Source organism: Felis catus, chromosome A2 (assembly GCF_018350175.1).
Source record: "Felis catus isolate Fca126 chromosome A2, F.catus_Fca126_mat1.0, whole genome shotgun sequence".
NCBI classification, from domain to species: domain Eukaryota; kingdom Metazoa; phylum Chordata; class Mammalia; order Carnivora; family Felidae; genus Felis; species Felis catus.
Window position 1 is genome coordinate 66,722,635 of NC_058369.1, and position 26,072 is coordinate 66,748,706.

Consider the following 26,072-nt stretch of genomic DNA (forward strand, 5'->3'; position numbering starts at 1 on the left):
GAGTGTATTTCTTAGGCGTGCTGGTAATGATGCATTTCTTTATCTGAGCACTGTTCACATTTTGATAAATCACTGAGTCGTACATGATGGTTTTTACAATCAAAAGGCTGAATGAAAGAGTTCACCTTTAATTATTATTTTTAAAAATTTTTTAATGTTTATTTACTTTTGAGACAGACAGAGCATGAGTGGGGAAGGGGCAGCGAGATGGGGAGACACAGAATCCAAAGGAGTCTCCAGGCTCTGAGCTATCAGCACAGAGCCTGATGCGGGGCTCGAACTCACAGACCGTGAGATCATGACCGGAGCTGAAGTCGGACGCTTAACCGACTGAGCCACCCAGGTGCCCCTCACTGTTAATTATTATTAAGGAATTATCGCACAATGTAAATTATGGAATACACTTTCATAAATATATGAAGAAATACATGGAACAACATAAAAATCATAACTATTTATGTACAGAAGTATGAGCAATAATTTTAAGGAGTTTCAAGGCAGTAAATGGGGTGCCAATTCACTACAAAATAGTTGTAATTTTATGAAGTCTGAATCAAAATAGTAATGCTCTTTTTTCCTTAAATTTGAAAATAAGAAGGTTTCAACATTTATCTGAAATAATAGCTGCATTGAACTATCCCCTCAAATGATGAAAATAATGACAGGTTTTCACATTTTGGAATATTTTGCAGCTGTTAAAATAATTGTATGGAAACATAATAAAAATATTTTGATGAGAATTACACACAATTATATTAATGTGTTTCTCATATTATATACCAGTGGATTTATGTACATATATTTTAAATTTGGATGTATTTGGAATATTAGCAATGTTAACTGTTATATCATTATCTGTATTTTGTCAATGCAAATGGCAACATTTCATTCCTTTTTTTTTTAATTTTAATGTTTTTATTTATTTTTGAGACAGAGAGCATGAGCAGTAGAGAGGCAGAGACAGAGGGAGACACAGAATCCAAAGCAGACTCCAGGCTCTAACCCATCAGCACAGAGCCCGACACGGGGCTCAAACTCACGGACCATGAGATCATTACCTGAGCTGAAGTCGGACGCTTAACCGACTGAGCCCCCCAGGTGCCCCCACTTCGTTCCTTTCTATGGCTGAATAATATTCCATTATATATATATATATATATATATAACATTTTCTTTATTCATTTATCAATTGATGGACACTTGGGCTGCTCCCATATCTTGGCTATAATGCTGCTATAAATATAGAGGTACATTTCAGTTTGAATCCATTCTTTCCCCTTCTCCTCCCCACACTTTGGGTATACGGTATGGTATTTTATATCCTTTTTTTGTGATTTTCTTGACTGATTTTTTCCATAAATATTCATTTTTTTCTGCTTTTGCATTTCCTAATTGACACTTTTGGTCTTTCCTTTCCGCTCAACGAGTCCCCTTCAATATTTCTTCCAGGGCTGGTTTAGTGGCCATGAATTCCTCTAGGGTTTGCTTGTCTGGGAAACTCTCTCTCCTTCTATTCTGAATGACAGCCTTGATGGATCTATCCGTGGCTGCAGATTTTTCCCCTTCAGCACTTTAAATATGTCATACCACTCCCTGCTGGTTTGCAATGTTTCTGCTGAAAATTTTGCTGATAGCTGGGGTGTCTGGGTGCCTCAGTGGGTTAAGCATCTTACTCTTGATTTTAGCTCAGGTCATGATCTCACGATCATGAGACTGAGCCTCATGTCAGGCTCTGCATGGAATGTGGAGCCTGCTTCGGATTCTCTCTCCCTCGCTCTCCGCCCCTTCCTTGCTGGTGCACGTGTGCTCTGTCTCTCTGTCTCTCTCTCACACACATACACCACAATAAATAAATAAAACTCTTAAAAAATTTTTAAAAATTTGCTGATAGCCATTTGGGGGTTCCCTTGTATGTAACTGTCTTATTTTGCTGCTTTTTACTTTTTTACCATTACTTTTTGCCATTTTAATGAGTATGTGTCTCTGTGTCCTTGGTTGAATTTTTTAACCAAGGGGGGGAATCTCTGGGCCTCCTGGATCATATTCAGAGAAGTCCCCCAACATGCTCTGAAATCATTTAGCAGATCTGTTTCCTGCTTGCCCCTGGTGTTCTGTAAACTGGTTCTGCGTTGCCTGTCCGCGAAGGCTTGCTGTCTCTCTCTCTTTTTTTTAATTTTTTTTTAACATTTATTTATTTTTGAGACAGAGAGAGACAGAGCATGAACGGGGGAGGATCAGAGAGAGGGAGACATAGAATCTGAAACAGGCTCCAGGCTCTGAGCTGTCAGCACAGAGCCTGATGTGGGGCTTGAACTCACGAACCGCGAGATCATGACCTGAGCCGAAGTTGGCCGCTCAACCGACTGAGCCACCCAGGCGCCCCTTGCTGTCTCTCTTAAGGGCGATGACCCAGCGATCACTGACCCTCCCAGCTCACCTGGTGCTAAGTCAGCTGGCTTTTAAAAGCTCTAGGTTCCAGGTACCACTGGTTTCACAAACCCTCTGGTTTTTCAAGCCAGATGCTATGGGGAGTAGTCTTCCCTGGGTAAGGTCCCTGGGGTGAGGACTGGTTTCTCTGCCTTTCCCACATTTGCAGCTCCCCCACTCCCGTGAGCAGTCTCCCCCCACCTTTCTGACCTTCCTACGCTTTCAGATGCAGCTTCCTCTCTATTTTTAGGTGTGGGCTTTGTTCCGCCAGGCTTCGGACCGCTGTCCCTCTCTGGTTAGTTGACTTGGGATGTGGACGGTATCTCGTTGAACACATGGGAAGGGATGAGCTCAGGACCCTGCTACCCCGCCATTTTCCCCAGCTCCTCGTGTGTTTTATGGCTTAATTTTTTTTTTCAATAAATACGGCGTATTTTATAGCCAGAAAAAAAAATGAACAAAATCAAAAAGATAGCACCTAACAGCACTTTCCACAAATGTACCAATGTGTCAAGAGGACAATTTGTTAATATTCCCAAAGTGTAGAGCTCTTTGAATTCAGCGAGAATCATTAAGCCCACAGCTTAAAACTGAGTAAAGGATAAGAATCAACAAGTTACAGGTGAGAAAATAGAATGATATTTCAACGTGTAATGAAATGCGCATTCAAAATAGGGTATCTTTGGTGTATAAAATGAAATATAAATAAAAATAATAAATTATGAAAAGGCAGAATGACACCAGCTTCTGTATATCGATGATGGAACTGAGATACTTAAATATACATTATTTTATAAAATTTGACAGTGTGCGTCAAGACTCTTAAAGACATTCTTTCAGATTGACCTGATAATTCCACTTTAAGGATTTCATCCTAATAATTCAAAATACTAACACAATTTTATAGGCAGACATTTCTTACCATAGTCGTTAAATAGCAAAACTAATTTCCACTTAAATGCAACTCAAGTGTTGTTTTTGTTTAAATGCCATTTCCCAAAAACCTAGAAAATGAATTTTAATATGATTCTTACTATGCAATGATATAAAAAAAGGTATTTTGAAAATCACTTAAAACAAATTAAGATTTAAAAAAAACACTCACAATTATACAACACCATACACACAGAGGAAGAAAATTAAAAAATGTTATTATTTCTGATTGTGCGGTACAAATAAACATATTTTTCTGTGATTTTCTCAATTGTCCTATGAAGAATTTCCATTAAATTGAAAGTGCAATACTTCGATACGATTTACTGTTTAAATATATAACAAATAGCCTGTAAGGATTTCTCTTTAAGATGCATGCTATTTACTCATCTTGAACGAGTACTAAGATATAGACTGCATAATTAGAAACATAAAATGTTAGGCTTGTTTTGTCAATGTTTAATGAGATCATTGAAAGAAGACATTATTCTTGTCGGGAATAACTATGCCTTAGTAGACAAGTCGTCTAAAGAGATATGGAGGAACTCTGCATCCATATAGCAATGTCCTAAGAATGATTAGGCCATTACTAACTTCATTAAAACATAATGTTCCTTTGGGGCTCTACACCACTTCCTGTGAACCTCTAAGATTTCTGCTCTTGATTCTACATGACATTAAGCACACACGTTTAGAAGGAAGATCCCCTCTTGCTTGAACCTGGATGCACTTATAATGATATATTACTAGAAGTGAGGTGAAACCTATAATATGTTTAATGAAAAAATTAGCTAGAAAAAAAAGACCCGTCAATGAATTAAAAATCACATTGCATTGATAATATCCACATTTTCGAGCAGTTCGTAATTGGAAATGAGGTGTTTTATGTTGCTAGTTTGGTCACTGACTATGAAGTTTGTATAATTTTGCTCTCTTTCAAAATAGTAAGGTAAGAGACATCAAACAAAACCAAATGTGCTTTAGAAGATCCTTTGGATATTAAGACATATATTATGGTGTACTTTCTTCTAAAAGATACACCATGGTAACAGAAAATATTTGCCATATGAAATGCTAGAGTATTGACTATTGATTGCAGCCTCTGGGGAAGGGTCTGAAAGGTATTGTGAATTGAAAATTGAAATTTTTGAGTATCTTTGAAAACAATGACACCTACTTCTAGTGTTTTGGAAATATTTTTTTGCTGCAAAATATTTAAATCTTCCAACAAGAAAAAAAGAAAAGTCAAATTTGAACTTATCTTTCTCGGGGTGCCTGGTTGGCTCAGTCAGTTGAGCATCCAGCTTTTGATTTCGGCTCAGGTCATGATCTCAAGGTTAAGGAGATTGAGCCCCCCTCCTGGGCTCTATTCTGTCAGTGGGGAGCCTTCTTGGGATTCTCAGTCTCCCTCTCTGTCGCCCACCCCCCCACACATACACTCTCTCTCAAAATAAATAAATAAACAAAAAAAAATAAAGTTCTCTTTCTCACTAAATTCTATCAATTGCAAAGAAACATTAAGTGTTTCCTTAGAATAGAACTGCTTTTATCCAAAAACAACATTGTACCTTACAATGATACTAAAAATAGTATTTACATCCATAACAGAGAAGGCCGGTAACCTTTCTGTATCTAACGAATAATAATACACTTTAATGACTGGCAGAACTAACCTTCTCATCTGCCAGTTCCTACAAAAGTTGTTTTGTTTCTGGGGTATAAAAAGGCTTGGTCTAGTCCATGGAAGACTGAAAGAGACTTCATTTTTATTTACGCTAGGTTTGTTAAGGTAAAATTTGCATATGTTTATCCTTTACATATTTCCCCCTTCGCATGAATTCGACCTTTTTAATGCACAAAACTACGAATGTTGGTAAATGCATGTGGCGATGAAGTACCACAGTAATCAAGCTATACATTTCACATGATGCTGGAATATTCCTGCATTCTCTTTTGCAAACAGTCCCCTCTTCCAAGGTCTGCTTTCTGACTCTATTGTACTGCCTTTTCCAAATTGGAATACAAATGGAATTATTCAGTATGTAGCTTTTTGAGTGTGCCTTCTCTCCTTTTATCTTTTATTTTTATTTTTTTAACATTTATTTATTTTTGAGACAGAGAGAGACAGAGCATGAACGGGGGAGGGGCAGAGAGAGAGGGAGACACAGAATCGGAAGCAGGCTCCAGGCCCTGAGCCATCAGCCCAGAGCCCGACGCGGGGCTCAAACTCATGGACCGCGAGATCATGACCTGAGCTGAAGTCGGACGCTTAACCGACTGAGCCACCCAGGCACCCCGTCTCCTTTTATCTTAATAGGTTAAGATCCATCCATATTGCCACACATATCAGTGGACAATTATTTTTATTGCTGAATAGTATTCCATTGTACAGAAGATGTACCAGTTCCTTTGTCCAATCAGGTCTGTGGGCATTTTTCTTAATGTTTACCAGTTATGAGTAAGTTTACTATTAATATTTGTGTACTTTTTTGTGTGGATAAATGAGTTGTGAAATGGATGCTCTATTTCCAAATATTTGCATCTTTTCCATTTATACTGATTTCTGCATTAATTTCACCGTGGTCGGAAGAGTATGTTTTATGTAGATACAAAACTTTAAAACTCATAAAGTTTTCATTTCTTTTTTTTAATTTTTTTTTACCGTTTATTTATTTTTGAGACAGAGAGAGACAGAGCATGAAAGGGGGAGGGTCAGAGAGAGGGAGACACAGAATCGGAAACAGGCTCCAGGCTCAGAGCTGTCAGCACAGAGCCGACGCGGGGCTCGAACTCACAGACCTAGAGTTCATGACCTGAGCCGAAGTTGGACGCTTCACCGACTGAGCCACCCAGGAGCCCCTAAAGTTTTCATTTCTTAAGCTGAGATCTATATTGGTCAATACTCCACAAAAAGGGAGTGTCTCTTGTGCGTCACTCTTTTCATGACTCCGGGGAAAGAAAGCGCTGCTGTTGAGCAAAAGTGTTGATTCATTCTGTGATTCATGTTTTTTCATTCTTAAGAATTAGCTGTCAGCCGGCTCCACTGATTCCTGAGAGATTTTTGAAATCTCCGACGTTACTTGTGGACTTTATCTTTTTGCCTTATGCATTTTGAAGCTCTGCTGTTCCATGACACTCGCTTGGGATTGGTGGGTCTTCTTGACCAATAAGTCCCTTCATCGCAAGGTATAGTCCTCCCTTGTCGTCCCCGGCACATTCCTTGTTCTGAAGTCCAGCCACCCCAGGGCTCTTTTGGTTAATGTTAGCATACTGTACCTTTTTTTCCTGGTGTGCCTTCAAATTTTTTTTTCCACGTTTTTATTTATTTTTGGGACAGAGAGAGACAGAGCATGAACGGGGGAGGGGCAGAGAGAGAGGGAGACACAGAATCGGAAACAGGCTCCAGGCTCCGAGCCATCAGCCCAGAGCCTGACGCGGGGCTCGAACTCTCAGACCGCGAGATGGTGACCTGGCTGAAGTCGGACGCTTAACCGACTGCGCCACCCAGGCGCCCCATCAAACTTTTAACATTCGTATCAACAAACATAAGGAATCTTTATTGTCATTTATAGTTCAGTCTTGATTGTTAACTCCATACAAAAAAAATGGTCTTTTCACTGGTATATTTACCCCATTTATACTAAAGGTATTACTATGGTCACATTTAAACCTACCATCTTGCAAGCGTGTTTTTTTTTTTAATTTTATGTTGTTTCTATCGATTTTGTTTTCGTCTCTTTTGCTTTTTCTGCCTGCTTTTAGATCAATTGAATATTTATTCTTATGATCCCATTTTTGTCTCCATGAAGACTTAGGAGGTATAGCTTTTTTCTAATGTTTTTCGTGTTGCTCTAGGGTTTACAGCATAAATCTTTAATGTATCACCATCCCCCTGTAAGTCATTATACTGCTTTCTGTTCAGGGCAAGAACTCCAGAGTAGTGTGCTTCCTGCTGCTCTCCCTAAACTGGGTTAGGGTTGCCATACGTTAAATGCTATTTTGTAAATGACTCCGAACATTGCTGTTTCTTTACTCACTTTTAATTCTCTTAGATAACAAAAAACGAGAAATACGCAAGTTCAAGTCAGATTTCTGTTCACCTTTTCCTAACTTATCCACTTCTTCGTGCAGATTTAAGTTTACGCCTGGCGTCACATCCACCGACTGAAGACGCCCCTTCATTATTTCTTCTAGTTCAGATCTCCAGAGAATGAATAGTCTCAGTTGTTTTAAAAATTATTCTACTTCTACCTTATTATTTCTACCTCATGATCTAATGAAAAGATAATTCTGGGACTTCAGATTTTGATTTCAGTGACGTAACAGTGCTGCCCTATAGACGTTGGGTTTGCGTGGTTTCTGATTAGAAGAATACTACTGTAATGCTCATCTGTGTTTCTCTGTGTATGTGTCTTCTTTCTCTAGTTGCCTTTAAACACTTCATCTTTGTTTTGAAGCTCCTCGAATGTGCTGTCCATGGGCTTTTAATGTTTTTTTAAATGTATTTCCCTTGGGTGTCTCTGAAGTCCTTGGACCTCTGATTTGATATTTTTCATTATTTTCTTGAAACGCCTCAACCAATGTCCCCTTTCTTCTGTGACCTTCTCTCTTACCTCTGGTCACCCAAATATGGCAGACCATTTTGTATTGGCCACAGCTCTTGAATGCTTCTTAAAAAACAAAAACAAAAACAAAAACAAAAACAAAAACAAAAACAACTCATTATTCTGTGTGTGTCCATTTTGACCATTTCTGTTGTCCTATTTTCAAGTTCACTGACTTTTTCCCAGCTATTTTGAGTCTACTGATACTCTCATGGAAAAAAAAAATCTTCACCTATGGTAATGCATTTTTATTTCCAGAGTTTCTAGTAGATAATCAATTCTCCGAGGGGTCCAAGGAGAGTTGCTTTTCAGCTTGTTGAGCGTTTTCTTATGAAGATGAGAGTGATTATCTCCAAACACGAGGCATGCCAGGCTGTAAAGTAGAGCCTCCTGTTGCTTTTTAATGCTTACTTGACAGCCTGTTAGGGGAAGGCAGGGGGATGCTGGGAGGTCCTGGTCCCTCCACCAGGTTATGTTGGTGCTTATGTCTGCTCCTTAAAGGTGAGGTTTCTTCATTCCTTTCTTTCTGCCCAATGCTTGGTGTTGGGTTGGTCTTTTGTGGGAAACTCCTGCTTCCTCCTTGCTAGTAAGAGATCTTAAATGGTATTGGCATAGATACTGGGCCACAGGGCATTTCCTATTCTTTCTCTAGGTGCAGAGTGATTTACCTTTACTGTCCTGATCAACAGTGGGTCTTTGCCTTAGTCCCAGGCATGACAACATTCCTGCTTCTCCTCTGGATTCAGGATTTAACTGGTGTATGTGAGAGAAGGGAGCAGGAGGGAGGGTATGGGTGCCTTTCCTGCAGGGTGGCTGATCCTTGAAGGTGTGCCACACAGAAGGAGACATTGTCTGGTCCTCAGGTACGTCCCCTGTCTTTCTTCTGAACATCCAACAGAGGCCCATGGAAAAGAGGCTGTGAATGACATGAATTTTCCTGCATCTCAGTTTTGCAGAGTCTCTTTCTTACTGTGCTAGCAAACAGTCTTTAGCAACTCATTCAAATTGATTTATTTTCACCCGTATGTATGGTGGCCCCTCCTCACGCTGGTGCTTTGCCTCATGTTTTCCAATCTGCACATCCTGCCTTCCACGAGGGGACCCATCCTGTATTGGATTCCAGGCTCTTTCATTGCCTGTAACCTCAGCTCTCTGCTGGCTTCCGAATATGCTATAATTTTGTGGGTTTTCCAGCGTTTTGCCATTGCTATTATGGTAGCGACTCTCTTTCCAGATTCTTAGGCAGAAGTAGAATCAGAGGCTATTTTTTTTTTTAAGAATCTAAGTCATTCCACCAGGATTGTAGGATGTGTTCCGTAATCTCTCTGTGACTTATTAATTCCAACAGTATAATGAGGGTGCAGATGTATTATAGATGTTTATCTGGAAGTCGAATTTTGAAAAAAAAATAAAAGATAACGGTGTAACTTAGAGAAATGCCTAAAGTGTGCTATGAGGCTAAAAAATAGAGAGAAATCCATGTTAAAAAATAATAAGGTAAAGAATACCATAAAGTCCTAAATAACTGCTATAGAGAGAAGAACGAATAAAATGTGTCCTCAGGAGAAGAACAAACCATTTTCTCGGGACAGGAACACAGAGGTTCGAAAGGAAGTTACTCACTTGAGTCCTCCTAAAAGAGGCAAATTATGTGCATGTGTGATTCTTAGGTGTTCCTCTATGGAAGTTGAGGGCATAATGCCAAACCCCAATTCAGTAAGGCTAGCACATCAAGGAACAAGAACAACAACAACAAAAAAAAACAAACACCTTCAAAAGATTCCAGGTAAGTGTTTCTTTTTCTTGAGTTTTGAATAAGATCCAGAAGAGAGGCAGGAGTTAAGATTGCATAGACTATATGCTACTCAGGCAACTCTCAGTGGACGTTAGTTTCAAAATGAGACATTCGTCATTGTGAAGGAGGAATATATAATCCATGGATATATACATACCTTAGATATCAAGGACTAGGACAAGCATGCAGAGTTCTCCATCACGGCAACTGGGGAAAAAAATCTGCATTTACATAGGCTCTTGTGAAACAAAGCACTCTAAGTAGTTCTGAAGCCTACAGGTAGTCTTGGAAAATCCTCAAACAATTTGGTGCATCATTGCAATCCCCTGTAAAATAGGAAAATCAGCCGTAACTGACCTCATGGTAGCAGCTGTGGAGAGGAATAACTTAAGTACAGAAAAATACAATCACTTCATTGACTATGCTGAATATATTAATAGCATATCACCATGTGCTGTATAGACACGAGCTGTAACAATTCTCATGACTCAGAGCAAAAAAAAGTGAGGATTTCCTCGCGGAAGGAACGTGAAGGCAGGCTGGTATGTTTTTGAGTATTTGGGGACAGGGTGCCAAGAAAAACCCTGGGGCGAGCATGGCAACCAAAAGTTAGGGATCCAAGTTTAAGGCCAGTAAGACCACAGATGATTATGTACGTGATTGCTTTCTGTTCATTTCCACTTCTAGAGCTTTGCATCCAGATTGTCTTAATTCAGCAGGAGAACCCGTTCTCATTTCCTTTAGGACGAATCTGAAGGTCACAATTTTCTCATAGTTTGTGTGTCTGAACCTTCTTTCATCCTCACTCCAGAAATATCTGTGATGGGCTTGGATTCTAGGTGGGCAACTGTATTTTTCTACTTCCATTGTCTTCCCTTTTCCCATCTCCCTGGAGATGTCAGTCTCATTTCTGTCCCCTTAGAGGCCATTTGTCTTTGCTTTCTCTGATTGTCTTTGTCTGTCTCTTTCTTTCTCTCTGTCTCTTCTGTCTCTTTGTCTTTCTCTGTCTCTGTCACTCTATCTCTGTCTGTCTGTCTTGTTCTCCTCTTTACTTTTCACCAATCCTCGGTGTGGATTTACTTTTGTTGATCTTGCTTGGGGTTGTTGGACTGGCCTTCTGGAAACTGTGACTCAGGATCTTCCATTAGCTTCAGAAAATCTTCAGCATAATTTTACGAAGATTGCACCTTCCCCAATTTCATACCTCTCCCCTTTGGAGACTCTAAATACATTCATTTTGTTCCTCCTCCCCAAAGCTTCTATATTTCTTACCATCCACAGTATTTTTATTTTTTTTATTTTATTTTTTAAATGTCTTTTATTATTTATTTCTGAGAGAGAGAGACAGAGTGTGAGTGGGAGAGGGGCAGAGAGGGAGACACAGCATCTGAAGCAGCCTCCGGGCTCCGAGCTGTCAGCACAGAGCCCGACGCAGGGCTCAAACTCACAGACGGAGAGTTCATGACCTGAGCCAAAGTCGGACGCTTAACCAGGCGCCCCGTTGTTTTTAATTTCAATTACTTAAATCTTCAGTTCCATGGTTTCTATTTAGGTCATTGTTTAGATTCTAATTTTCTTCCGAATTTCTCAATATTGTCTTTAATGTTTCTTACCCCAAGCAAGCACAACTTATCTCTCTCATATCAGCCTTGGTTGGGTACTTTCTTTTGTTCTGTACTAAGACCGTTATTAAAGCTCTCCAGCATCATGTACTTCTGCTATCTCCAACCGGGTAAATTTGAATAATTAGTCATTATTATCAACAGAGCTTTTTCTGCTTCCCATGTGGTCTGCTGCTGCCTTAATTTCCTGTCCTGTATTTATATTGTTAGATCACTCAGCAGTGATGCCTTTGGGTCGCTATTAACCTCATCTTTTTATCTACGTTCTACATTTAATTATATACAATGCTCACCAAATATTTCCGTGGACACTTCCCTAACCGTCCAGGGGTTTTCTGAAGCACATCCTCTAATCGAGCCCTTAAATAGGACATTTAAAGTAAATACTTCCCAACTTCTCAACATGTCCGTACTTCTTCTTCCCTTATTTTTGAAAGACAATTTGGTTGGATATTAAATCCTTGGTTTACATTTTCCTTTCTTTGAATATCTTAACCATAGAAATCTACTGGCTTCTGGCATAAAGTACTATTGTAGAAACATCTGATGGATACCGAGTTCTTTCAATTATAAGAAATATTGGCTTTCTGCTTGCAGGCTGGGATGATTTTTTCCTTCTCTTGAAGTTTCAATAGTTTTATTAGAAATGTCTCAATTTTAGCTGTTTTGGATCAATTTTACCAATACAGAATACATCCTTTCATTCTTGTAGCGTTCCATACGACGCATCGTTTTGAATTTTTATATATTATTAGAATGAGATTCCTTAGAGAGAATGAGATGAGCTTGAAACTTTGTTAGACACACCGCCTCGGGGCTCCATTTTTTCCCGACCTTATTGAAAAACAATTGAAAAATATGACTGTATATATTTAAAGTGCGCCACACGATGCCGTGAAATACACGTGCATTGTGAAACGACTGCCAAGAACAAGATAATTAACATATCCATCACATCACCGTTAACATTTGTGTGTGTGTGTGGTGAGACTGCTTACCATCCCCACTCAGGGACTCTCAAGTCTGCAATACCACTTACTAACTATAATCACCATGCTGCACTTCGCATACTCAGAACTCGCTCTTAGAGCTGAATGTTTGTACTCTGACTACATCACCCCTTGTTCCCCTCCCCCAGCCCCTGGCAACCACCATTACTAGTCTCTGTCTTTTTTTCCCTTTTCTTTTGTCTCTCTTTTTTTAGATTTCACATGATCATACAGCATTTGTCTTTCTCTGCCTGACTCATTTCTTTTAACTCAATACCCTCAAGATGAATTCGTGGTGTTTCCACGGTCAGAGTTTCCTTATTTTCTTCCTTTTTTATAATAATAGTCAATTACAACATACCAATGAAATATACACACTTAGGTATGTAAGTACCTTTCATGTGTAAATGTAATGTAATAATAGAAATGTATATTTTATATCGATACAAATCTATAATGTAATTTGAAATAGAATGTATTTTTTATCAATAGTATAAATATATTTATAAATAGTATAAATATATAAATAGTATAATAGTTAATATATATTAATAACATATAAATACATGCTAATCAGAGAGAGAGAGAAACCACAAATGACTATAATTGAGGGCAAAATGCTAGATATCATTTACAGATCCTTCAGTTGTTAAAAATACTGAGTTTAACAAAAGATTATTGAAGCACCCAGGTGGGTCAGTCTGTTAAGCGTCCGACTTTGGCTCAGGTCATGATCTCACAGTTTGTGAGTTCAAGTCCCGTGTCAGGCTCTGTGCTGACAGCTCAGAGCCCGGAGCCCGCTTCAGATTCTGTCTCCTCTTTCTACCTCTCCCTACTCATGCTCTCTCTCTTTCTCTCTCAAAATGAACATTCAAAAAATAAAAACTAATAAAAGATTATGAAAACTACCCCATTACAGAAAACCTTGGTTTGTGAACATGCTTGTAATCCAAAGCACTTATATATCAAAGCAAATTTCCCCATAAGAAATAACGGAAACTCAGCTGATTCCTTCCACAACCCAAAAATGTGCATATTAAAATGATTACAATATTGTAATATAATACAAAACATAAAGAGAATACAAACTATAAAGAAAAATAAACAAATGAACCTGCACATTCCTTTGAAAACCTTCGTGGCTGGTGTTGGGGAGACCAGAGGGTTATTGGGTAGGACAACGTTCACTATCACTAATGGAATTACTGCTATCTATTGGCTCAATGGAATCTTTCTCTTTTTGTGCAACTTTAACAAGAAACCTATCCAATGACCTAGAATGATGTAAAGCATTCCTAAACTTACTCTTGTATGGAAACACAAAGAACTGTCCATAGGTACTTTGAAGCGACAAAAATACCCTAGTGCCAGTTGTGGGCACCTTCCAACGTTCTGAAAAATCACTCACTTCTGCCAGTCACTACGGCCTGAGACTGAGCATCCGAGCAGGGGAGATAATCACCCACAATCCTGCAGCGAGAGAGAGAAAGAGAGAGAGAGAGAGAGAAGAACCACTGGCTCAGCTGTGATCATGTGACATTCAGAATCATGTACTACTCATATTGTAAGACATCATTCGTTTATCAAGTTAAATGTTGAGAGCAATGTTTGCTCATCTTGAGGAACACTTGCAGAACAAGTTACTTGCAATCCAAGGTATTATTGTATTTAAATTTAAATATACGTCAAAATATGTATCTTTATCCATTCATTTGTTGAGCGACAGTTAGGATGTTTCCATCTCTTGCCCATTGTGAATAATGTTGCAATTAACATGGCAGTGCAGATGTCTCTTTGAGACATTGAATGATCTTCCTAAGAGCATTCTTTCATTACCTTGCATTTCTCAAGACCATGATGTCTCAATATGATCATCTCTCCAATATTTTCAGAGATATGTCCCTTCTTCTTCTCTCTTCCACCACTAACCAAATATCTCTCCTTTAATCTTAGGACTCCTGGTCTGTGGATTTCTCTTCTATGCACAGAAATTTCCTTCCGCTCAGTGTCAAACCTCACATTTCTCAGAATAGTTTTGAGAGCCTTCAGGCCTCAAGGGCTTCCTCCTACTCAGCCTTTGCTTGCCTGCCGGGCTATATGATCTAATATTGAAAACTTGAAAACTTGGGGGGTAGAGGAGAGGGGGAAATGGGTGGTGGGCATTGAGGAGGGCACTTGTTGGGATGAGTACGGAGTGTTGTATGTAAACCAATTAGACAATAAATTATATTCCTAAAAAAACAAAACAAAACAAAACAACAAAATTACATTTAAAAAAGAAAACTTGAAAGCTTGCCTCAGGTTCAACTGTTATCACAGATCTATCTGTCCAGTACTTCAATTAAAGTGTGGGACTTTCCTTTTGGGGGTAGAGAATAATACGTAATTATTTTATATTGTTTGGCCCCTTTACCTCATAACCTGGCATCTTTAGAAAAATATTATTGGAGCACCTGGGTGGCTCAGTCAGTTAAGCGTCTGACTTCGGCTCAGGTCATGATCTCACAGTCTGTGAGTTCGAGCCCCACGTCAGGCTCTGTGCTGACAGCTCAGAGTCTGGAGCCTGCTTCAGATTCTGTGTCTCCCTCTCTCTCTGCCCCTCCCCTGTCTCATGCCCTCTCTCTCTCTGTCTCAAAAATAAATAATAACATTAAAAAATTTAAAAAAAATATTGTCACATAATTTTGTTGAAGATGTTACATGGATTTTTGTTTGTTTCTTTTTTGCTACCCCACTTCATTTATTAGTCTGGGGAAAGGATTAGATGAATCTAGTCTTGTGCCAATGTCATCACCTTGCCCACAAGATTTAGCACTATGATTAATTAATACTTGTGTATGATAACTTCAGTATTGGGTCTTTCCATGGGTCTGTTTTTATTTTCTATTTCTTATGCTTGCTCTATTAATGTGATCTTGTGTCCATATGTGTTTGATTATTTTTGTTTGTGCACAAGGCATTGTCTTTACAACATCGTTTATAGAAATAATACAAAGTCTAAGGTTTTTTTTTTTTTTTAAACACAGAATACATTCATTTGCTTCTGCCTGGTGCCTTGATACTAGAAGTGTGAGGCTGACCCAATAAATTGCATTTTGGGATTTAAAATAATTCAAAATTCAGTCCCTATGGCAATATATTTACTTCTGGTAACGTTTCTTCTCTGGTATAATTCTTTAAGATCACAGTGCAAAGTGAGAAGCGTTCACCCAGATTCCTTCTACATAGGACTGTACTCCAATTCTTATTCTTTGAGCCCCATGAGGCTATCAAACTAACTCCTGTTCTCTGCCTTCCCTTCTTCTTCAGCTCTTCTAGCTAAGGAACGGACCTTCTTGAGTCGTTCCTCTTCACTCAGTAATTTGTCCCCATCCAGATTATCTCCGCAATCATATGTATTCATCTGTGCATATTTGTCTATTATATAAATATTTTGACAAAATTTTTCTTGTATGTTTGTTTCCTCAGCGGAAAAGTTGCTTTGGTTTATCTAGTGTATTACCAGCAAGGCAAATGTCCCCAGTAGTGGCTCGAACTACCTTTATGACTTTGACTATGTCCCTCACCTTTCAGAACAAAACAAAATGGAGGATATGTTTGGTTATTTGGAAGTCACGCTCTCTTTTTAACCTGGAACATGTAAGAAAACATGGGCTTACCAGAGAAACATAGGGTACCAAATTCACTCTTCTCTGAGTCTCAGCTTTGATCACTCTCCCCTTTCAAGCCATGTGACTCTTCTGGGCAGGGGCAGAGAGTGAATTGTGGATATGCGGTATCTCATAAAATAGTACATTTTATAAAGGTCAATATTTCTAAGAAATAGCATGATAATGAATTGTGAGGGGAAGAAGCCATGAATGGGAAAAGGCAACACATCTAGACTTTTTGCCATCTCAAGATAAAATCACAAAATAGGTTCACTTTTCCCTAGCAAAATAAAATGCTTCCATTATCTACAAGTGGTGAAGTTATTATCGTTTACTTCCCTGTTCTCTGAATTTTCTACATAGTGCTAATTTTATATTACAATAGAAAACTGGCTTCTTACACATTATTTTATAATGTAAAAAATATTACTTGTCAGAATAAAGCAAAGATAAAATATATTCTTTTTCCTAATATGCAATTTGAAATTTCTCCGCTTGCAAATTTCTTTAGACTTTTCCAATTGTAATGTAAAAGAAATATTCATTAAAGAAAACATATTTTTTTCCATTGGAGATAAAGTGTTCCAGGAAGTGCTCTCAAATGAACAGCTCCATTGGGTTAAAAGCCATTTGTAACACTGAACTGGTAACGCATGCAGCTTGACTATTTGACTTGGCGATCTTTCACTTTAAAGATCGACAGCTTTATGTTAGTTGTGCCATAGTAGTTAGGAGGTATTCACATCTGTGATGGCCATTCATTGATGGAGCATCTGTAGTGATTAACTTATTATTGACCTCACTAGCCATTAGTGCTTATGAAACTGTCAAGAATTGATGAAATTAAATGTTTGCACCATCTTAGGAGTCAAAATTCATTTGTTCATGATTTAATCATTTTGGCAATATTAAAAGACTATGATAATGATGTCACCTGTAGCTTCGTCATTGTTGGCTGCCCAGAATTTTTAGTAACACTTTTATCTTTTCTGGCAGAAGATTGCACTTGATCATTTTGGAAACTTTAGATTCATGTAAATGTTCAAGGTCCAGAATCTTATTCATTTTCTTAGTAAACTAGCTACTATTTTGTTGTTTTTGTTGTTGTTGTTGTTGTCGTTGTTGATTTCATAACCTTTGTATGCCTAGACAGACGTTTTTGAGTTGCTGGTTTGACATAGTTAACCCTAACGAATTTCCTTCTACATATTCCAGAACTTGTCATATTTGGAGACATAACCAGACATTCATATCTCTCTTTGACACATAATAAGGAGTCATTGGGAGTATGTCAGCAACCTGTATGTTCATGGGGATGAACATATAGTTCATCTACATGTGTAGACTGGTGTTAGGTCTATAATCTCTGATTAATTCATCCCGAGCTAGGCAACTTGTGGAAAAGATGGTAATCCTCATGGAGCCTTATTTCCAATAAACTACTAAGTAGCTGGTAAAAAAAAAAAAAAAAAATATATATATATATATATATATATATATATATATATATCTTATTTTCTTACTCTTTTTCTGCCTCTTGAATGTATTTATATGAGAAGTCATTAGCAAATTATCTTTAATATAGCAATCTGCTTTTGTGAACCAGAGACCTCATTGTCTAATGAATTCAAAGGATTTTTGAGGTATATACAATGATGGGATTTCAGAAGCTATAATCTCAAGCTTACCTTTCATATTCAGTCATTCTAGAACAAGGATATCATTAATCACCAGAATATGCATAAATGATTTCTTCATCATGACAATTTTGAAGATTACAAGCCAGTCATTTTGCAGAATGGTTCATGTTTTCCATTTCTCAGGTCATGATTTCACTCACTACCGAAATTTGGCAAGAATATCACATATGTGATACTGAGACCTTTGCAATGCGTTCTGTTTTAGTGACATAGAACTTTGATTCGTCTAGTAATTGGCAGTATTAATTTAATTGAAAGCTAAAATAGATGGTTGAAATGCTAAAGAAAGTGAAAGCCAAAAAGAGAGGCCCAGCATTTGGGGCTATATTTCCTCCAGAAAAAATCTGGAAGTTCTAGTGTTGGCTATTGGCTTCTGCTTCCAAAAGAGGTGCTAAGAAGGTGGCAGGCTGAGCAAGAATAGTTACCCACTCATGGGGCCAATGAGACAACAGGTGCTCTTAGAAATAAAGAAGAGATGCCCTATAATTATCATCTGTCATTAACTTGGACTACAAGGGGGTAGGATTGTTTGAAATAGGCTTCTCGCGAGGTCTGAAACTGACATCTAGGCAAATCAATCCCCAATTTAATGAATCTGGTTTTACTAATGATGTGCTTATGCACTTAAAACTTGAAAAAACCAAACTTCCCCATATAAATGATTAGAAGACATTGCTAGGTTGCCAAGTTTATTGGATAAAATGTTAACATGAATCAATTATTTGTGCACCGTTTGAAAAATATCTGTTCTTCTGATGAATGTGCAATAATGTAAAGAAGTCCGTTCCCCAGATTGAATTAAATTGACAAGTTGATCCTGCCTTCATATGGAAATAAGATGAGAAAGAGTGGCCAAGACATGTCATTGCCTATAAACGTTGGTTTTTCACTTCTCTTACGTAATCAGCTGGGCATGGGAATTGGGTTATGGAACAAGTAGGCGTGATTTTCTAAGAAACTGCCAAACTCTGTCCCAAAGCAGCTGTACCCTTTTGCGATCCCATTCGCGAGGTCTAAAAATTGTTCTACACCAACGCCATGGCTCAGTATGTTCAGTGTTGTTGTTTTTCTAAATCCATTTAATATATTAGTAGTGTGGTATCTCACTGTGCTCTTCTTTCCGTCACTGTGGTTTTAATTTGCATTTCCCTAATGCCAGGAAAGTACCTCCAAAAGTGCTTCCTGAAGAATCCAACGGGGACATGCTAAAAGCACCAAGAAATGACTGAGGACCTGTGGCCGGCAGTGACCACTGACGAAAGATTTCCTTTCATTGGAAATCTAAGATTTAAAAAAAAAAATCTATCTCTAGAATGGAAGAATGGTATAAAAACACTATATGATTTAGTGAAACAGGAATCAAAACTTAAAATTGGAGAAAAAGAATGATAGATACATGTTGTATGAGCATATTAATTTATGAGACAGTAAAACAGAGCCAAAGAATGCTTTTTAAAGATAATTAAACAAATAGCAGAAATCAAAATAAGTGAATTATCAGCGGTGCTTTTCAAATCTTCCACTTGGACAGAATCATGAATCTCTACATTCACCAAAAAAAAAAAATCAATAAATAAAAATATTTAAAAAAGCAAACCACCATAAAGGAAAAGTACAATAAATATAAAATACACAGTCATGCAAAGCAGAGACTACTAAAAAAAGATGTAACAAGTGGAAATCCGTGAGGTAGATCTTATGTGTGTGTCTATGTATCATGCATGTATGGACTTTTTATCCCAATAATAGTGAGTGCACTTTTTTTTCAAAACAACACTGCAGTATTTCCGTTAGAACACAAGAATTTCTGATCGCTAATTTTCACGCAGAAAACTTCATTAAATTATACGGTCTAGAAAAAAAATAAATATTCCGCGCAGTAACACCGCGGAGTAATAACGAACAACAGGTAAAATGTCGCATACTTCTGAAACTTTTATAACTCTATTAATCAACCCTCCGTTCTAAGCAGATAGAAAATTCAAATCTTCAGATTTCCTTAAAACTGCGGTGGTGAAACACTATAAATCAGAATCTATGGGCAAAAACGAAGCAGTTGCAGCTTAGACATTTATTGAAATACAACTGAAATAATGGAAATAAAGAAAGACAGGCCGAATTCAAAATCATGGGGAGCAAGAGAGAAAAGCTAAGTGAAGAAAGAAAGAAAGAAAAGAGGCAGGGGCGCCTGGGTGGCGCAGTCGGTTAAGCGTCCGACTTCAGCCAGGTCACGATCTCGCGGTCCGGGAGTTCGAGCCCCGCGTCAGGCTCTGGGCTGATGATGGCTCAGAGCCTGGAGCTTGTTTCCGATTCTGTGTCTCCCTCTCTCTCTGCCCCTCCCCCGTTCATGCTCTGTCTCTCTCTGTCCCAAAAATAAATAAACGTTGAAAAAAAAATAAAAAAAAAAAAAGAAATAAAAGAGGCAAAATCTTAAACTGCTGAGAAAGAGAAGAGAAAAATGGCGGAACTACAACAAAAAATCATAATGCTGATCCTTTAATTCTAAACAATATAGACAGACTATTGCATATGTAATGGAGAAAAAGGAAAACGAAAGTATGTAGATGCTGGTAGAAGTGAAAGTAATGATGTTGAATAGGCAACTGTTTTTAAAACATGAGATATTTGAGATATATGAGATTTGGGATAACTCTTTGGGAATCAATCTGTAATCCGAGGTGAAAGGGATAATTCCCTAGGAAATTCTATTGTGCTAAGGTTATCTCTGCCTAGAAAATGCAGCCTCTACAGAAAAACAAAAGCAACCAACAACTGAGAATCTTACCCAAGAGCTTCTACGAACAATCAGCAAGTGCAGGTTTTTTTGCACAAGAATTGTATAGATCCTTCCATGGCAGATGTTCTAATGAAGCTTAAATTGTTCCAGAAAGAAGAAGAAGGAAAAAAAAAAAAAACACGCTAAATTTCTTGCCATGAAAAAAGTGTGATGTTGACACTCCAGCCTGATGACAATAACAAAATAAAATTTTCTATCAACATGGTCATGTACAATCCCTGAATAAAATATTCGCAAGCGCAAGTCAACAGCATACTGCTTAAATGGGACACTGACATGATGAAGGATATATTTTAGGAATGTAACACTGGCTTACTATTAGAAAACCATTAACATCATATTAATTCACCTAAGAAAAAAAAAGTATAGGGTTTTCTCCACAGAAGTTAAACAGACCATCAAAACTTTAAGCACTTCTTCATGTTTAAAACAGTCAATAAAATGGAAGTTGATGATAGATCTTTAGCGTGATAAAATATGTATATCTACCTAGCTCAGAAGCTGGCTAAATTTACGTAACGGACAAACTGCCGGAGGCTTTTCTACTTAGTTTAAAAAAAAAAAAGGCAACAATGTCCAGTATGATGTTAACATTATTTTGGAGAGTATGGCACTTATACTCAGAAATGAAAAAAAAATAGGGTTATAAAAGTTAGAATGGAAGATTTATTTTTCTATTGGCTAATGATATAATAGTATAACTGGAAAAAAAAACTAAAAAAATAACAATTAAAATTACTTAAACAATTTTAAAATTGCAATAAAAAAGCAATAGGCTTTACATGTCAAAAAAAAAGCCAAGTAAACTGTAATAAAGTATGAAGAAATTCTTTATATTATGGAAACCAAAGAGTAAAATAATCAGGGGGCAGAAAGCATAACAAGATATGTGCTAAACCTATAAGTTTAAACATCAATACCTTTCTTAAAAGAAAGTAACAAACCTAAATGGAGGATAATGTATTTTGTGAATTGGATGACTCAATCTCATAAAGGTGTAAAATATTGAAAGAAAAAGATGTTAATTTTCAGGAGTCTAAATTTTCATCTGAAGAAGTTAAGAAGAAGAAATTAGTTTCAAAGTCATTAGAAGCAAAATAAACAAATTATTTTTAAAGTTTTTTTCATGTTTATTTTTGAGAGAGAGAGAGAGAGAGAGAGAGAGACAGAGAGAGAGAGAGACAGAGCGCGAACAGGGGAGAGGCAGAGAGAGAGGGAAACACAGAATCTGAAGCAGGATCCAGGCTCTGAACTGTCAGCACAGAGCCTGACGTGGGGCTCAAACTCGCAAACTGTGAGATCATGACCTGATCCGAAGTCAGATGCTTAACCCAGGTTCCCTTAACAAAACCTATTTTTTTAAAAGATCAATAAAGATAAAAACCCAGTAGTAATTCATTCATTAGTAGTGAAAGTGAGACTATCATCACCTATCCCAGACATTAAAAGATTAAACCTTTTATACACACACGAATAACCTGAACAAAACAGGCACATTTGCTGATGAACATAGCAGAAGAAATTGAATGAATATGGAAATGCTGAATTCCCATATTTTTATTAAAGAAATTAAATTAATAGTCGTCTTTCCATGATGAAAACACAGGGCCGAGGTGCTTCCAATAGAGAACCATAGAAATAGTTAAGCTAGAAGTTAAGGCCAATGCTACAGAGCCCTTCAGAAAACAGAAGAGGAGGAAATGTTTCCCCTCTTTTCTGACGTTGGCATAACTCTGACAGAAAAAAGCAGAGATGGTAGAAAGAATAGAAAATTATAGACCAATATGTTTCGTGAACACTGACATACAAAATCTTCAATAAAATATTTGCAATTCAAATCTAGTAAAACATAAAAAAAAAAAGGTAACACATCTTGAAAAAATGACCAGCAATGGAAGGATTTTTCAACATTTGAAAATCCGTGTAATTCAGTCATTGACAGAATAAAGGGTAAAAGTATTAGGCGTATCTCAAAGTATGGAGAAATCCGGCACTCATTGACCATAAAATTCCCCACTGCCTGTGGATGGAATGAAATTTCCTTAATTTGTGGTGAGCAGAATAATGGTGTCCCAAAGAGTTTTCACCCCCTAATCCCCAGGACCTGTCAATGTTACTTTATTTGGCCAAAAAGAATTTGCAGATGGCATTAAATTTAAGGACCTTGATACAGAAACTTACACTGGATTGTCTGGTGGGCATAATCTAATCAACATGTGCGCGCTCTCTCTCTCTCTCTCTCTCTCTCTCATATTAAATATAATTTATTTCCAGATTGGTTTCCATACAACACCCACTGCTCATCTCAATAGGTGCCCTACTCAGTGCTCATCACCCACTTTCCCCTCTCCCCCACTGCCCATCAACCCTCAGTTTGTTCTCAGTATTTACCTCTCTTATGGTTTGCCTCCCTCCCCCTCAGTAACTTCCTCCCCTTCCCCTCCCCCACTGTTCTCCATTTTCTCAGGATCCACATGTGAGTGAAAACATATGGTAACTGTCTTTCTCTGCCTGACTTATTTCACTCAGCATCATACCCTCCAGTTCCGTCCATTCAACATGTGCTCTTAAGAGAAGAGGGTCTCCTGTGGATGTAGCCAGAAGAATTTGCTGTGTGTCGAAAATTCCACCTACCTTCGCGATCCGATCTTAAAGATGAAGAAAGAAGGGCGCAAGCCAAGGGAGGTGGTGACTTACCCCCCTGGGGAAAGCCCGTGGCCTCTGAGGATGTTAGACCTGCAACTGCAAGGAACTGAGGTCTGCTGACAGTGAAGGAGTAAGGAAACAGATCTTCCCTAGTAACTCCAGAAGGGGGTGCGGCCATGCTGATACCTCCATTAGAACGCAGTGAGACCCGTTTCGCCCTTTTGACCTACCTAATTTAAATAATCATTTTAGTAAACCTGCTAAATTTATGGTAACTTGTCATTTGTTAATAGGACACTAATACAAATACCTACAAAGAGAATATAGCTAACGTTATACTTAAATGTGGCAAATTGAACATGTAGTCACCAAGGTTGGGAACCATGTCAGGATGTCTGCTCCCACCATTTTGTTACCTATGTTAGAAAATGACATTCAAAATGCTATTAGACAAGAAAAATAAATGGAAGTATCCATATTATTTTTGTATTCGTGGTCATGGTTTATTATGGTGAGGAAGTATCCATATTTGAAATAAAAAATAAAATTGCCTCCGTGCAGAGAGAACATAGTGTCTGTGTAGAAAACTCTAAGAAATATACCGAGAAAAGAAAAGAAACAACAGCAAATGTGTTTTTTATGCTAACATCCAATTACTGGAAAAATAAATTTTAAAAAGAATATCGTTTAGAAAATGAAAGACAAACCACTGGCTTGTGTTTGCAATACATACATATGACGCAAGACTTCTTTTTAGAATATATGTCTCCCTCTTTCTGCCCTTCCCCGCTCATGCTGCCTCTCTGTGTCTCTCAAAAATAAACATTAAGAAAATTAGAATATATAAAGAACTTTTACAATTCAATAACAAGAACAATAACCACCCAATGAGTTTTCATTATTTATTTAGTTGTTGACTTTGGGGCTGAAAATTTTAATAGATACTGTATACAATGAGATAGAGAAATTCCAATGGATGATGAAAAAGGAAATTGCAAATGAAAAGAAGAATAAGGCCCCATGACAGACCTATAAGAATGGCTAAAATTTAGGCTGGAATCCTCGTGTTAGAGAGGAGAGAGAACAACTAGAACTTTGTTGATGAAAATGTGAAATGACCCAACCACTTCGAAAAACAGTTGTATACAATTAAACATAAACTCACCTAATGACCCAGTTATTCTACTTATTATTTACCCCAGACAAACGTAAATTTATACTTTCAAAATCCAGCTGTATTGACAATAGCCATGTACTTAAAACAACCAAGTATTCATCAATAGATGAATGGATAAATACGTTGTGCTATCACTGGGCACCGGAACACTTCCCCACATTAAAACAGGAAGCAACATGGATGAGTCTCGGTGACCTTAAGCTGAGAAAAAGAGCTAGACATAAAACACTACTTGTCTCTCTTTGTTTCACGTGTTAGATTGCAGAGCTGGAACTTGCTCCAAGTAGCGTGGTGTGTGGTATCCTTGTGTCTCCTCTCCCACCCCACCTTTGCGTGCCAGTTCATCATAACTCAGGTAGTGTATTTGCGGATTGTGTTTCTCGGTCATTGCCAGCTTCCTTTTTGCAATGTAAGGTCACGTTCACAATTCCTGGGGATTAGTGCATTAGGTCATGGACATCTTTGGGATACCATTTGTATGAAACTCAAGACTGTGCAACTTAGTGATAGAGTGCACTTAGTGCCTGGAGCTGTGGGTGGGGAGACAGACTGCAAAGTGACTTAAGACGATTTTCTGGTTTGGTGGAAATATTCTATATCCGGTCATTGCAGAAAGGATGATGATCCTTAAACAGGGAATTACATTTGTCAAAGTGTATCAAAGTAGACAGTGCCCTTAAAATTTTTGCAGTGAGGGGCGCCTGGGTGGCTCAGCAGGTTGAGAGTCACCTGTTGATTTTGGCTCAGATCATGATCTCCTGGTTCCTGGGATTGAGCCCCATGTCTGGCTCTGCCCTGACAGTGCAGAACCTGTTTGGGGTTATCTCTCTCTCTCTCTCCCCCCTCCTCTCCACTCACTTTCTCAGAATAAATTAAGACATTTTTTTACAGTGATAACTCAATAAATTTAGTTTAAGATGAAATTATAAGAAATCGGCAAAATTTATATACGCAAACAATAAACAGTGTAAAGATAAAAAAGAGAAGAAAACACCTTTTTATTATGATAACAAAAATAAAAAATACCCAGGGAGGCAATATACTAAGAAATGTACAAAATATCTATGGAGAACATTTTTTTAAATATCCCTGGGAGACACAAAAATAGGCTTGAGCAAATGATAAAATATCTCTTGGTTTTGGATGGAATGATCCAGCTTTACGATGTCAGTTGTCTTTTTTGTGAATCTATACATTTTATGCAATTGTATAAAATCTGTAAATTTTTTTCTACACTTAGATAAATTTATTGTAAAGATGATATGGGTAAATAAACCTACCAAGTAGAATGCTGGAGAGGAAAATAAACACAACAAAACAAAACCACAGAAAAATCTTGAACTTTTCACAGGTGGTTTGTTGAAATTTTTGTAAGGTCATAATTCTGCAACTGTTTTTGTGTTTTTGTTGTTGTTGTTGTTGTTGTTTTATTTAAAAAATTTTTTTTTCAACGTTTTATTTTTGGGACAGAGAGAGACAGAGCATGAACGGGGGAGGGGCAGAGAGAGAGGGAGACACAGAATCGGAAACAGGCTCCAGGCTCCGAGCCATCAGCCCAGAGCCCGACGCGGGGCTCAAACTCCCAGACCGCGAGATCGTGACCTGGCTGAAGTCGGACGCTTAACCGACTGCGCCACCCAGGCGCCCCTCTGCAACTGTTTTTGTATGAAATGTAGGATACTGCAAGTGAGTGAAATTACTGATAGTTTTTGTAACCAGTGTTTTCACTAGG